The following is a 4,955-nucleotide window of genomic DNA, read 5'->3' on the forward strand; positions in this document are numbered from 1 at the left end:
AGGCCAAGAACAACCAGGCCTAATAACAAGGTTGCATTCAGGAGTGGGCAGCCTTGGGGGCCCTGGAGAGCAGTTTAAAGAGAGCGAGCGGTTAGGATAAAAATGTTTCTTTAAGAAAACATTCCCATGTTTTCACATGTCGTCCATAATGATGTGCTGGGCAGTTTAGTTTATTTAGGTGTTTCCCGTTGACCTTTCGCCCCTTAGGAACTAAAGGCTAAGGATTTCTTGTGGTTTTAGTTGATGTAAAGCTGGTTATTGGGTAAAACGTGTCCTCAGGGCTGGATACTTCTGGGAAAGTGCCCGGAACAACATGCGTGTTTCTCCGTGGTTTCCCGGTGCCTCTGTTTGGCCCTGATCCATAAGGAGCCTCGGAGCTGACCGAGTCAAAGTTAACACCTGTGGCCCAAGGGGCTTTCTCTTGAGAAGGACTGAAACCCTTGCCAACAATTGAATTTTCTAGTCGGGAAATGGTTATCAAAGGCAATAAAAATGATGACTTCTTGGTCATCCGAGAGACCGCTGTCTAGGATGTCCGGCATGTTGTGTCTGTGTGTTTCTTCACGACTGTCCTTTCGTGCTTAGGTTTACGATTTAGGGCAGGATGGATGGGGTCGATGAAGTGCCATAGGTTTTCTGTCTGAGCCGGGCATAAATCATGCCTTTTATATCTATCTCTTATATTACTGCTCATCTGTCTTCTTTATTATGGTCATGTTTGTTTTCGACATACACACAGACTGTCTAGCCATGTACTGTTGGGTGAAATATCAATTTTGGTTATAAATAGCCATATATTTGTTTTATTATCTATAACCCTGTAACAGCAGAACTCGGGAGAAAACAAAGTGATCTGTACAACTTAGGTATCACAATCTGTTTGTTTTCTATTGAATATTCTGGCATTTCTTTGGTTAAGTCCTCAAACAGTCATACTTTAAAGCGTCCAGTGCAGACACCTGCAGGAGAGAGAAGGAGGTTAAGAAAGATGGTGGGCGTATCCCCATGATGTGTCATATACAAATGACTGGGACCGCGCACACGCACACTGCAGGTGTCTGCGTGTCTGTGTCTGTTGTTCTAGTTGTGCCTGTGAGAGTGTGAAATAGTTTAGCCGAAGTACGTAGGGATAATTCGTGTTTTGTTCCCTTGGTCTATGAATTGGGTAATACGCAAATGCTGTGGCTGGAAATAAAACTTCAGAGGGAAGTTTATTCCTCTGGGAGGGAACCCCTCAGAAGGCGGCCGTCAGGGGAGGCGGGGTGTGTTGTTCCATGGAGGCCCTCAGAGGGTTTGGCTTCTTCTTGGCTATATTTTTGCCGCCCTAGAAGGTTGTCTTCATTTGAAGTCCAAGATCGCTAACAGTCAAGTCCACAGTCTAAGCAGCTAAAAGGCAGAGAATGCACCTTTTTAAATTTTTTTATGTTTTCAATTGGTGTTTTGTTTTTGTTTTTTTGTTTTGAGAGGAAGGGAGAGAGAAACATCAATGTGAGAAAGAAAGATTGATCGGTTGCCTTCTGCAGGTGCCCCAACTGGGGATCACACCCACAACTTGGCTATGTGCCCTGACCAGGAGTTGAACCCACCACCTTTGGTGTAGGAGATGATCTCCAACCAACTGAGCCACCCTGGGCAGGCACGCTTCTTTTTAAAGGCATGACCTGGAGGTTGCACATATCAGCAGCCCTGGCATCCCCTTGGCCGGAGGTCTGTTATGAGGCACCGTGACCTGAAGGAAGGCAGGAAATGAACTCCATTTTGAGCTGCACTGGGCCCAGCTCAGGTTCTGTGACTTTGGAAGCAGTGAGGATGAGTATTGGGTCGTAGGGTCCGTCCCCGGGCACAGTGGAGTTGGTGTGCCTAAAGGGCAGACATGTCATTTTCTGTATGTGCATTACTCAGGGGTCCTCAAACTTTTTAAACAGGGGGCCAGTTCACTGTCCCTCAGACCGTTGGAGGGCCGGACTATAGTTTAAAAAAAAACTATGAACAAATTCCTATGCACACTGCACATATCTTATTTTGAAGTAAAAAAACAAAACGGGAACAAATACAATATTTGTATTTGCATGTGGCCCGTGGGCCGTAGTTTGAGGACCCCTGCGTATAGATCATACTGAGTAACCACGCAGTATGCTCAATATTAAGGCAGTATTGAATGCTTTATAAATCATGCAGAAGACATTCCTCCCATTGACTGAGCCGATGATCTCAAATTCCAGACCTTGCGTCTCTGAGGAATGTGGTTGTGTAGTAGATGGCATTTAATTACTGATGGAAATGCATTTGTTTCTTAGCAGCTTCGGGTGGTCAGCGTCTGACCACTTCTTCAGTACCGTTCTATTTATTCATTCACTTTAAGTCTTTGTTGCACTTTCGTAAGTGAGGGTCCTGTTTGAGGCACTGCATGAAGTAGGACATGACTCGGACAGTCTCGAGCGTTAGTCATTTTTTACAGTTGTGTGCACATCCCTGTGGACAGCTGGTCTTGATGAAGTGGCTGAACCTGGTGACAGTCGCCAGAGAAATCTCCCCCAAGTCTCTTCCTCCCATTTACCCAGTCTGCTCTGCATTGTGGTCCCTGGTTGCTAATGTGAGAAAAATGTTTGAAGGTTCGGATTCATTTTCCTTGGATAATTTTTTTGGTTTTGAATTTTCTAATGGGTTAGGAAATTGCCCCACTGTAATCAGTTGGTCATGTCAGGGAACAGGAAAATAACTATGTCTATTTAATTAGTGCTTTTTCATGATTTGGAATGTGTGTTTTTTTTTAACATAACAGAATATACTTTGGGCTAGTACTTTAGCTAATAGTAGTAACTTTTCACTAGTAATGGAAGAAATAATCCTTTCTTAACTCAGATTTAAATTTCCCTGTTTAATCAGACTATAACTTCTGGACTTTTTAGAATGACTGATCTTAAGAAATAAAAGGCTGGCTTTAATACAGAGTAATGGAATACATCAATAACCATTAAAGGATACAGGCTAAGCCTCCGTTAGGTGCACTGTTTGGGTTTTAGTCTTAAAATCCCAGACGCAGCAAAACCTGGTATGACCTTCATTTTGCCCACAAGCACGCGCGCGCACACACACACACACACCCCGCACTCATCGAACCTCAGATGTACTGTGTTATAGAACAACAGCAAGGAACACCGGCTCACCTAGCCTTTTTCTTTGTTTTTGAATTCGCTTTAATGAGAGCTTGGAACTTGTTCTTTCTAACAGTCTTCTTTTGAAATGGGTTGATTATTAGTTTTTCTTTGATCACGTGGCAAGAGTGAGGACCAGTGTTGATGCTACTAAATGTCATATGTCATAGAAGATGCCACAATCCAGTTGCGGCACGGCCAGCATCTGTTCCTAACTCATTGTTTTCCTATTGCACGTCTGTCCTTTCATTTCTTACTCTTCTTTCAACCTCGAACTGCTGTCTGCCCTTTAACATGGAGATATGGGACTATTGATACCATATAGGCACCTCTTGAAAGTTTCCATTTTATGCCATAAATAGGATCATACTATTGGGGGCAAACCTCAAGGGAGACAAACAGAAAAGGGAGAAGTCTGTGTTTCCCTAGACTTGGCAGGAGGACAGATAAGATGTAAATAAAGATGGAGATATAGCAGCACTATTCTTTGCTTCTTTGCTCTTTTTTTTTTTTTTTGACAAATTAAGTCAAAGCTCATAGAGTTGGGTAGACGAGAGCTCTTAGAAATTTCCCCAAGATTGGGCGGGTTATTTCGGGGACAGGCGCCCTGACCAACCTACTGGGAAGAAAACAGGCCAAGAGCCAGGGAGCTTGGGTTTCAGCTCAGCTTGTCTCCTAACGTCAGTGGAAGCTCCCAGGGCCTGTAGCGTCGCCCTGTGACCGGTTCTCGCCTGTAAACCGTAGGCCTTGCTCCATGTGATTTCTGAGGTTTCTCTCAGGCCTGTGATTATCATTTTTCTGGTCACTTTTACCTTAAAAATAGCACAGACATCAAACAGTGTTTTTTCAAGCCATGTTCTACAAAAACAGGATTTGTGCACACGCTGTGTCATTCATCATTCCTTTAGGCTTCCTTGGGAGTTTAAGCACCGCGTGAGTACATGTTATGTTGCCGCGATGTTAAGCCCTAGGCCCGGGGTGACACAGCGCTCAGCCTCTTCCTGTTGTGTTCTAGGGGCGCTTCCGTGAATCTCCTGGAACCAGCTCACACGTGAAGCTGTTGGTGTGAGCTGGTGGGCGGCCCTCCGGGTTGTGTATTCTCTGCGGTGGCGAGGTGGCCAGCCTGGACAGGGAGCCCCTGAGCTGCTGGTTGTGAGCATTTGTCCCCGTTGTGTATTTTTCCTTCAGCCCTTGGGCCACATGTCTGGCCATATGGAGTCCGTTTGCTCCATCTGAGGGTGGGATTGCGGGTGTCACTTGACCTCACTTAGAACAGGAGCTGTTACCAGTAGGCGAATGGATTTCTCTTGCAGGAGGCTGCTTCTCCTTCGGTAGTAGCAATCCATCGTAATTTGAAGGGACTGTTAAATACCAGTGTGACAAAAATGTGGAAGAGAAACAAGCCACTTTTCAAACTTTGAAAGTTCGGAGATTTGTTTCAAATGCATTGTAGTTTGTTGGGGAGGAGGAGTGCAAAACCTACAGGTGGGCACACAGGGTACTGCAGCTGCTTGGTGAACCCTACCCCGCCCACAACATTTGAGCAATCTCGTTTTTAAAAAGATGAAAAACTGATTCTTCCCTCTTCATTCCTAAGATGGGTACTTATTACATAAAGACGCAGCTATTTCTTTAGACTGTGCTGTGTTCTTCTTTCCGGTAATTCTGTTGCCTTCGGTGAGTTTTATTTTTAATATATTTTTTATTGATTTCAGAGAGGCAGGAAGAGGGAGAGAGAGATAGAAACATCAATGATGAGAGAGAATCATTGATTAGCTGCCTCCTGCACACTCCCCACTG

This window comes from Myotis brandtii, unplaced genomic scaffold (genome assembly GCF_000412655.1).
Source record: "Myotis brandtii unplaced genomic scaffold, ASM41265v1 scaffold107, whole genome shotgun sequence".
Classification (NCBI taxonomy): domain Eukaryota; kingdom Metazoa; phylum Chordata; class Mammalia; order Chiroptera; family Vespertilionidae; genus Myotis; species Myotis brandtii.